The following is an 11,414-nucleotide window of genomic DNA, read 5'->3' as shown; positions in this document are numbered from 1 at the left end:
TTGAAGCTCCATTTGATCCCATACTGTCCATAGCAGAGTTTACCAAAGCCACAGATAAGGTACAGCGCCACAGATAATGTACAAGCGCCACAGATAATGTACAAGCGCCACAGATACTGTACAAAGCGCCATAGATAATGTACAAGCGCCACGATAATGTACAAGCGCCACAGATAATGTACAGACAGCGCCACAGATAATGTACAAGCGCCATAGATAATGTACAAGCGCCACAGATCATTACAAGCGCCACAGATAATGTACAAGCGCCACAGATAATGTACAAGCGCCACAGATAATGTACAAGCGCCACAGATAATGTACAGCGCCACAGATCATGTACAAGCGCCACAGATAATGTACAAGCACCACAGATAATGTACAAGCGCCACAGATAATGTACAAGCGCCACAGATAATGTACAAGCGCCACAGATAATGTACAAGCGCCACAGATAATGTACAAGCGCCACAGATAATGTACAAGCGCCATAGATAATGTACAAGCGCCACAGATAATGTACAAGCGCCACAGATAATGTACAAGCCCAATATGGACATGTTCAGAAATGGTTGTGTCAGAAATAATCCCAGCTTCCACAGCAATATATCTCAGTTAATTTGGCATTGCTTTATTTCTTCATCAGCAGATCTGCTTCCATTTGAGCCGCACACCAGAGGATATGACCATATATGATATAGATTGTAGGAAGACACAGTCAGGTCCATAACAGAGAACATAAATATAACTGGAATCCCACAACCTCCTTTCAGCTGCAGCTGTTGGAACACAAGTGTCTCTGGGGGAGCAGGGGACTCTTCCTACCCAAGGCTTCTGGAACAGAAAGGACAAGTGACAGTCCATTCCACTAGATCAGGTATTCCTACAAGGGGTACGCACAATGTCATTGGGGGTACGCCAAATAAAAACATGATTCACATTTTTTTATTTTTTTATCTTTATTATTATTATTATTTTAAATCTTCACATTTTCAAACAGTCCATTTATATTTTCCGACAGGGCTATACATTTGGTAGAGTTTATTTTCTCGCCTGAGTAGCCTCGTTTCACTGCCAAAAATAAAATGTAACCATCTAGTGTTCAGCAAAAAAGCAAAACAATGTCAAATACAGGTAGCCTAGTCAATTAATTAACATAATTAACAAATAATTAACATCCAATTACATTAACCGTTACTCTCTAGTAGGAATTCCACTATGTATGTAGCCAAACATACGCCCTTTTTCCCCCCAATTTTCAGCTAAAATGACATACCCAAATCTAACTGCCTGTAGCTTAGGACCTGAAGCAAGGATATGAATATCCGGGAAACCATTTGAATGGAAACACTTTGAAGTTTGTGGAAATGTTAAATTAATGTAGGAAAATATAACATATTAGATCTGGTCAAAGATAATACAAAGAAAAAAACGTATTTATTATTATTATTATTATTTATTTTTTTGTACCATCATCTTTGAAATCCAAGAGAAAGCCCATAATGTATTATTCGAGCCCAGTCGCAATTTAGATTTTGGCCACTAGTTGGCAGTAGTGTATGTGCACAGTTTTAGACTGACCCAATGAACCATTGCATTTCTGTTCAAAATGTTGTATCAAGTCGGCCCAAATGTGCTTAATTGGTTTATTAATACATTTTCAAGTTCATAACTATACACTCTACTCAAACTATAGCATGGTATTATTTCACTGTAATAGCTACTGTAAATTGGACAGTGCTGCCCATATCAGATATGTCTATGTCCTGGGAAATGTTCTTGTTACTTACAGCGTCATGCTAATCACATTAGCGCACGTTAGCTCAACCGTCCCATGGGGGGGGTCACCGATCCTGTAGAGCAGGTTACTCGTGTTGGTATCTGTAAGCCATGACAGGGAGACATAGTCGAGTGGTAACGCGTGTGTATGCAGTTGCTCCCGACGCCACTTGGGTACACTGCAGCAACCACCGAGAGGCTCTTGTTGCCAAAGGGAATGTCTGACAGCTTGAAAGATGTTTTGGACACTACAGTGAAAATGGTTAACTTTGTTAAAGCAAGGCCCCTGAACTCTTGTGTATTTTCTGCATTATGTAATAGTATGGGCAGCGACCATATAATGCTTTTGCAACATACAGAAGTGCGCTGGTTACCAAAGGGCAAAGTATTGACACGTTTTTTAAAATTGAGAGACAAGCTTTTTCTTTACTGACCATGATTTTACTTGTCTGACTGCTTGCATAATGAAGAGTTTCTCCTATCTGGGTGATGCTTTTCACTTGTCTGACTGCTTCTCCTATCTGGGTGATGTTTTTCCCTTGTCTGACTGCTCGCATAATGAAGAGTTTCTCCTATCTGGGTGATGTTTTTTCTCGCATGAATGATCTGAATCTAGGATTACAGGGACTCTCCGCAACAATATTTAATGTGCGGGACAAAATTGAGGCTATGATTAAGAAGTTGGAGCTCTTCTCTGTCTGCATTAACAAGGACAACACACAGGTCTTTCCATCATGGTATGATTTTTTGTGTGCAAATGAACTCAAGCTTACAGACAATGTCAAATGTGAAATAGCGAAGCTCCTAAGTGAGTTGGGTGCGCAATTACGCAGGTACTTTCCCGAAATGGATGACACAAACAACTGGATTCGTTATCCCTTTCATGCCATGCCTCCAGTCCACTTACTGATATCTGAACAAGAGAGCCTCATTGAAATTGTAACAAGCAGTTCTGTGAAAATTCAATTTAATCAGAAGCCACTGCCAGATTTCTGGATTGGGCTGCGCTCAGAGTATCCTGCCTTAGCAAATCGTGCTGTTAAGACACGTACCTATGTGAGAGTGGATTCTCGGCCCTCACTAGCATGAAAACTAAATACAGGCACAGACTGTGTGGAAAATGATTTAAGACTGAGACTCTCTCAAATACAACCCAACATTGCAGAGTTAAGTGCATCCTTTCAAGCACACCCTTCTCATTAACCTGTGGTGAGTTATTCACACCCTTCTCATTAACCTGTGGTGAGTTATTCACACCCTTCTCATTAACCTGTGGTGAGTTATTCACACCCTTCTCATTAACCTGTGGTGAGTTATTCACACCCTTCTCATTAACCTGTGGTGAGTTATTCACACCCTTCTCATTAACCTGTGGTGAGTTATTCACACCCTTCTCATTAACCTGTGGTGAGTTATTCACACCCTTCTCATTAACCTGTGGTGAGTTATTCACACCCTTCTCATTAATCTGTGGTGAGTTATTCACACCCTTCTCATTAACCTGTGGTGAGTTATTCACACCCTTCTCATTAACCTGTGGTGAGTTATTCACACCCTTCTCATTAACCTGTGGTGAGTTATTCACACCCTTCTCATTAACCTGTGGTGAGTTATTCACCATTTTCAACGAACAAATAAGGTTTTATATGTAAGATGGTTAAATAAAGAGCAAAATGATTGATTATTATTATATTATTATTTGTGCCCTGGTCCTATAAGAGCTCTTTGTCACTTCCCACGAGCCGGATTGTGACAAAAACGCACACTCATTCTTATGTTTAATAAATGTATCGTATAGTGTGTGTGTGGCAGGCTTACAATGATGGCAAAAAACAACATTTGAGAGTATGCTGACCCTGATGCTAAAGGGGGTATAGCCGGAGGTTGAATGTTTGAAGGGGCACGGGACTATATAAAGTTTGGGAACGATTGCTGTAGAGGAAGATATTGTTCAATGCTCAAAGGCCTACCTTCAAACTCAGAGCCTCTTTGCTTGACATCATGGAAAAATCAAAAGAAATCAGCCACAACCTCAGAAAAAAAAGTGTAGACCTCCACAAGTCTGGTTCATCATTGGGAGCAAATTTCAAAAGCCTGAGGGTACCACGTTCATCTGTACAAACAATAGTAAGTATAAACACCACGCAGCCATAATACCGCTCAGGAAGGAGATGCGTTCTGTCTTCTAGAGATGAACGTACTTTGGTGCGAAATGTGCAAATCAATCCCAGAACAACAGCAAAGGACATTGTGGAGATGCTGGAGGAAACAGGTACAAAAGTATCTATATCCACAGTAAAACGAGTCCTACACCTGAAAGGCCGCTCAACAAGGAAGAAACCACTGCTCCATAACCACCATTAAAAAGCCAGACTACGGTTTGCAACTGCACATGGGAACAAAGATCGTACTTTTTGGAGAAATATCCTCTGGTCTGATGAAACCAAAATAGGACTGTTTTGCCATAATGACCATCGTTATGTCTGGAGGAAAAAGGGGGAGACTTGCAAGCCGAAGAACACCATCCCAACCGTGAAGCATGTGGGTGGCAGGATCATGTTGTGGGGGTGCTTTGCTGCAGGGGGGACTGGTGAATTTAAAGCTTGGTCGCAAATGGGTCTTCCAAATGGACGATGACCACAAGCATACTTCCAAAGTTGTGGAAAATGGCTTAAGGACAAAGTCAAATTAAAGTCAAATAAAATAAAATAAAATACAATTTTATTTGTCACATACACATGGTTAGCAGATGTTAATGCGAGTGTAGCGAAATGCTTGTGCTTCTAGTTCCGACAATGCAGTAATAATCCAACAAGTAATCTAACTAACAATTCAAAAAAAAAAATGACTGTCTTATACACAGTGTAAGGGGATAAAGAATATGTACATAAAGATATATGAATGAGTGATGGTACAGAGCAGCTTAGGCAAGATACAGTAGATGGTATCGAGTACAGTATATACATATGAGATGAGTATGTAAACAAAGTGGCATAGTTAAAGTGGCTAGTAATACATGTATTACATAAGGATGCAGTAGATGATATAGAGTACAGTATATACATATACATATGAGATGAATAATGTAGGGTATGTAAACATTATATTAGGTAGCATTGTTTAAAGTGGCTAGTGATATATTTTACATCATTTCCCATCAATTCCCATTATTAAAGTGGCTGGAGTTGAGTCAGTGTGTTGGCAGCAGCCACTCAATGTTAGTGGTGGCTGTTTAACAGTCTGATGGCCTTGAGATAGAAGCTGTTTTTCAGTCTCTCGGTCCCAGCTTTGATGCACCTGTACTGACCTCGCCTTCTGGATGATAGCGGGGTGAACAGGCAGTGGCTCGGGTGGTTGTTGTCCTTGATGATCTTTATGGCCTTCCTGTAACATCGGGTGGTGTAGGTGTCCTGGAGGGCAGGTAGTTTGCCCCGGGTGATGCGTTGTGCAGACCTCACTACCCTCTGGAGAGCCTTACGGTTGTGGGCGGAGCAGTTGCCGTACCAAGCGGTGATACAGCCCGCCAGGATGCTCTCGATTGTGCATCTGTAGAAGTTTGTGAGTGCTTTTGGGGACAAGCCGAATTTCTTCAGCCTCCTGAGGTTGAAGAGGCGCTGTTACGCCTTCTTCACGATGCTGTCTGTGTGAGTGGACCAATTCAGTTTGTCTGTGATGTGTATGCCGAGGAACTTAAAACTTACTACCCTCTCCACTACTGTTCCATCGATGTGGATAGGGGGGTGTTCCCTCTGCTGTTTCCTGAAGTCCACAATCATCTCCTTCGTTTTGTTGACGTTGAGTGTGAGGTTATTTTCCTGACACCACACTCCGAGGGCCCTCACCTCCTCCCTGTAGGCCGTCTCGTCGTTGTTGGTAATCAAGCCTACCACTGTTGTGTCGTCCGCAAACTTGATGATTGAGTTGGAAGCGTGCGTGGCCACGCAGTCGTGGGTGAACAGGGAGTACAGGAGAGGGCTCAGAACGCACCCTTGTGGGGCCCCAGTGTTGAGGATCAGCGGGGTGGAGATGTTGTTGCCAACCCTCACCACCTGGGGGCGGCCCGTCAGGAAGTCCAGTACCCAGTTGCACAGGGCGGGGTCGAGACCCAGGGTCTCGAGCTTGATGACGAGCTTGGAGGGTACTATGGTGTTGAATGCCGAGCTGTAGTCGATGAACAGCATTCTCACACAGTTATTCCTCTTGTCCAGATGGGTTAGGGCAGTGTGCAGTGTGGTTGAGATTGCATCGTCTGTGGACCTATTTGGGCGGTAAGCAAATTGGAGTGGGTCTAGTGTGTCAGGTAGGGTGGAGGTGATATGGTCCTTGACTAGTCTCTCAAAGCACTTCATGATGACGGAAGTGAGTGCTACGGGGCGGTAGTCGTTTAGCTCAGTTACCTTAGCTTTCTTGGGAACAGGAACAATGGTGGCCCTCTTGAAGCATGTGGGAACAGCAGACTGTTCAAGGTATTGGAGTGGCCATCACAAAGCCCTGACCTCAATCCTATAGAAAATGTGTACTTAAAAAGCAGGTGCGAGCAAGGAGGCCTACAAGCCTGACTAAGTTACACCAGCTCTGTCAGGAGGAATGGGCCAAAATTCACCCAACTTATTGTGGGAAGCTTGTGGAAGGCTACCCGAAACATTTGACCGAAGTTAAACAATTTAAAGGCAATGCTACCAAATACTAATTGAGTGTGTGTAAACTTCTGACCCACTGGGAATGTGATAAAATAAATACAATCTGAAATAAATAATTCTCTCTACTATTATTCTGACATTTCACATTCTTAAAATAAAGTGGTGATCCTAACTGACCTAAGACACGGAATATTTACTAGGATTAAATGTCAGGAATTGTGGAAAAACAGAGTTGAAATGTATTTGGCTAAGGTGTATGTAAACTTCCGACTTCAACTGTATGGAATGGCTAGCTAGTACAAGCAACGGTATATTATATTAGGGGTTTTAACCATTTCAGGGAGCAGAACTAAAAACTGCAAAATAACATAATTTTCAGAGGAACAGAAACAGAGCAATGTATTTAGCCTGTTAATGATGTGTATTACCTGGTTTATAATATGTATTCTGCCTTTGAATCGCGTTCCCATGCAAAACTGGACAGATAGCTAACAACTAAGTCTTCAATAAAACTCCCAAGGCATTTCTTTTCTTGAATGAATATATTGAAAACGTTTATGTTGTGAAAAAAATATTCATTCAAGAAAAGTCACCCCTTGGAGACCAAGTCTCACTCTACAAGATCAAGGTCATCAAAACAGTCAAGCAGATCCTTAACGGCGAGTTCTGCAGCCATCAAAGCACGCGCCAAGGTGGACGCAGTGCGTGCTCAAGTCTCCTATACTGATAAGGAAGCTTCTGTGATAAAACAAAAGGCGGAAATAGAGGCCAGCTTGTTGAATCAAAAAGCTGACCTCGAGGCAAGTTTATATGTTCTCCAAGTTGAGAGAACAGCTGCTGCTGCGTTGGCTGAAGCTGCTGCATTGGCTGAAGCTGCTGCGTTGGCTGAAGCTGCTGCGTTGGCTGAAGCTGCTGCGTTGGTTGAAGATGCTGTGTTGGCTGGAGCTGCTGCATTGGCTGGAGCTGCTGCGTTGGTTGAAGATGCTGTGTTGGCTGAAGCTGCTGTGTTGGTTGAAGATGCTGTGTTGGCTGGAGCTGCTGCGTTGGCTGAAGCTGCTGCGTTGGCTGAAGCTGCTACGTTGGTTGAAGATGCTGCGTTGGCTGAAGCTGCTGCGTTGGCTGAAGCTGCTACGTTGGTTGAAGCTGCTACGTTGGTTGAAGATGCTGCGTTGGCTGGAGATGCTGCGTTGGCTGAAGCTGCTGCGTTGGCTGAAGCTGCTACGTTGGTTGAAGCTGCTACGTTGGTTGAAGATGCTGCGATGGCTGAAGCTGCTGCGTTGGCTGGAGATGCTGCGTTGGCTGGAGATGCTGCGTTGGCTGAAGCTGCTACGTTGGTTGAAGATGCTGCGTTGGCTGAAGCTGCTGCGTTGGCTGAAGCTGCTACGTTGGCTGAAGCTGCTGCGTTGGCTGAAGCTGCTACGTTGGCTGAAGCTGCTACGTTGGCTGAAGCTGCAGCCTTTGAAGAAGCTGTAAGATCAGAACGCAGAGAGCATCGCAAAGAACTAGACACAGGGACACAGCCCTTAAGTCCAGTCCAACGTACATGTGAGTATGTGCAACAACATGCTAGGCCCTACTTTGCTGAACTTCCATTTGAAGTAGACACAAGAGCTTAGTGTTGACCCAGCTACATGCCACAATCTAGAAAGTAGCATGAACAGAGACACTCCGGTCAAAAGAACTGAACAGCAGCACAGTGGAAATGGAAAACAAGCCCACTTTCAGTCACACACACAAAGCTTCCCTGAGTCACAGGTGTCACCAGACCTCATCTAGAACCTCCTACGCCGTGAGATGGTGAGTTCCGGACTGAAGTTTGATGATCGCCCTGAAAATGATTGGGCAAGGAAAGGATCCTTTTTCAATGCGACCAGAGACTTGCATTTATCAGCCAGGGAAGAGTTAGATCTAATTACCAAGTGGCTAGGGGGGCAGAGTCGTCTGAGCAAGCAAAGAGAATTAGATCTGTCCATATTTTCAACGCAACAGCAGGGCTTAACATGGTCTGGCAATGACTAGAAGAGTGCTATGGTACACCCGAAGTGATCAAGAACGCAATGTTGAAGAAAATGTATGATTTTCCAAAACTGGCTAACAAAGACAATCACAAACTAAGAGAACAAGGTCTTCTCGAACTGGAGTGTGCTAAAGTAGAAGGGTACGTTCCAGGCCTCGCCTATCTGGACACATCTCAGGGCGGTAAACCCTATAGTAGAGAAACTTCTATTCCATTTACAAGAAAAATGGATAGCACAGGGATCCATATACAAGGAGGACTATCGGGTAGCATTCCCACCATTCTCGTTCTCCTCGAGATTCATCAGGAACCAGGCGAAAACTAGAAATGACCCCAGTTTCACCCTCTACACCTCAACTACCCAGGTGTCTACGAAAAGTGAGAACCCCACCAGGTACAGCAACAAGACACCTGTGACTGTATACAAAACAGATGTGTCATCTGAGCCCTCAGGCCACCAACCCAAACCCAGTAAGACAAAGGTTTAAAGCCCTGACCATCACTGCCCAATACATAACAAGCCTCATCCTCTTAAAAAGTGTTGTGGGTTTAGATTTTTTTGAAAACTCTAGATGATCGCAAATCATATCTCAAAGAGAATGGCATTTGTTTCCGATGTTGTGGGTCAACTCGGCACAGAGCTAAAGACAAAGGTGTCAATCAAGTGCTCCGAGTGCGACAGCTACAGACATCTTGTTGCTCTGCATCCAGGCCCCTTCAAATACAGACACCGCTACAGCAGAGACAGAGCATGGCGGGGAGCAAGGTGACGCTGCTCTTCTATCTGTCACCTCAAAGTATCCCGAGATCTGTGGTGAGGCAGTGAATCCAAGATCATGTTCAAAAATATGCCTAGTCAAAGCTTATCCATCTGGGAAAAGAGAGAAAGGTGTCAAAATGTATGTATTGCTTGATGAACAGAGCAACAAATCTCTGGCCAAGACAGAGTTTTTCAATCTCTTCAACATCAATGACAACTCTGCTCCACACACCAGCAGCTGTTCTGGGGTAACAGAGACATCAGGCAGGAGAGCCGTCAACTTCATGGTGGAGTCTATTGATGGGCACATGCAGCTCACTCTCCCTACTCTGATTGAGTGTGATATGATGCCAGACGATAGGATGGAGATTCCCTCCCCCGACATTACATAACATCATCCACATCTGCAACCAGTGACGGACATAATTCCAGCTGTGGACCCAGACGCTCCCATCCTCCTGCTCTTAGGACGAGACATCGTAAGGGTACGCAAGGTACGAGAGCAAATCAATGGGCCCCACGACACCTCTTAGGCACAGCGACTTGACCTCGGGTGGGTCATCGTGGGTGAGGTCTATCTGGGAACGGCTCACCGACCACCTAGTGTCAACGTGTTCAGGACAAGCATACTTCAAAATGGTCGCACATCCTATCTGAGCCCTTGCCCTGACATCATTCAGGTGAAAGAGAACTGCAACAGCGTAGCTCAGAAACACATCTCTCCCTCTACAGTGCCCTCGAGAGATCCAAGCACAACTGTCTGGGATGTTCCGTGTTCGACAAAACACAAGACGATGATAAACCAGCACCTTCAGTGAAGAAAGCCTTTTTGGACATTATGGATGAACAGCTTTTCCAGGATGATGGAAACAACTGGGTGGCTCCACTACCCTTTCGCCCCGCTAGACGTCGCCTTCCTAATAACAGGGATCAGGTCATAAGCCGTCTCACATCACTTCCTAATAACAGGGAGCAGGTCATGAGCCGTCTCACATCACTTCCTAATAACAGGGAGCAGGTCATAAGCCGTCTCACATCACTTCCTAATAACAGGGAGCACGTCATGAACCGTCTCACATCACTTTCTAATAACAGGGAGCAGGTCATGAGCCGTCTCACATCACTTCCTAATAACAGGGAGCAGGTCATGAGCCATCTCACATCACTTCCTAATAACAGGGAGCAGGCCATGAGCCGTCTCACATCACTTCGCAGGACTTTAGACAAAAAGCCTGACATGAAACGTCTTTTTATTGACTCACGCATAAGATGCTGGATAACGACCAAGCCGAAACACCACTAGAGGGAGACAAAGAACGCTGGTATCTGCCCATATTTGTTGTTTACCATCCACAAGAGCCTGAGACCATACATTTTGACCTTGTAGAGCCTCACACAGAAGCAGACATTCGACCAGACGTCACTGCCTTCACCACTAAGGTTCCTGGAGCTCAAATCGGCTCTCATCACTTTGAGAGGTTCACAAGCTGGAAAGCTCTAAATCGAGTCACAGCAAGACTCATTCATGTTGCCAGATCCTTCCATGAAGGTGCGGACAACACCAGCTGCAGAGGCTGGCATGACTGTAATAAACCATGCAGTACAAGTGAGTTGTTACAAGCCAAAACAGCAATCATTCACTGTGTGCAACATGAAGCCTTCAGAGAGGAATTCAAATGCCTTGAAAAAGGAAAAGAGTTCCCAAAACAAAGTACACTCAAAAAGCTGAACCCGGTGATTGAAGAGGATGGGTTGCTGAGGGTGGGAGGCCGCTTATCCTCTGCCGACATGTTACAAGACGAAAAACATCCTCTCATCATCCCACGGACACATCATGTCGCCACCTGCTGGTAAGACATTATCATGAGCAAGTGGCTCACCAGGGCCGTCATTTTTCGGATGGAGCTATTCGAGCAGCAGGCTTCTGGATTATTGGGAGCAAACGTATGCTATCATTCACAAGTGTGTCACCTGCCGCAAAGTTAGATGGAGGTTAGTTGACTAAAAGATGGCTGACTTGCCTGGAGACAGACTCACATCTGAACCGTCATTCACCAGCGTTGGACTTGATGTGTTTGAACCATGGAATGTCATCATGGAATGTCATCATGGAATGTCATCACTCGTCACACTAGAGGTGGTAGTGCAGACTCCAAGGAATGGCCGGTGCTCTACTAGAGCAGTCCATATGGAGCTCATCGAATCCATGTCCACATCC

This window comes from Oncorhynchus kisutch, unplaced genomic scaffold (genome assembly GCF_002021735.2).
Source record: "Oncorhynchus kisutch isolate 150728-3 unplaced genomic scaffold, Okis_V2 Okis01b-Okis20b_hom, whole genome shotgun sequence".
NCBI lineage: Eukaryota > Metazoa > Chordata > Actinopteri > Salmoniformes > Salmonidae > Oncorhynchus > Oncorhynchus kisutch.
The sequence above is the reverse complement of the archived record's forward strand: the minus strand, read 5'-3'. Positions refer to the sequence as shown.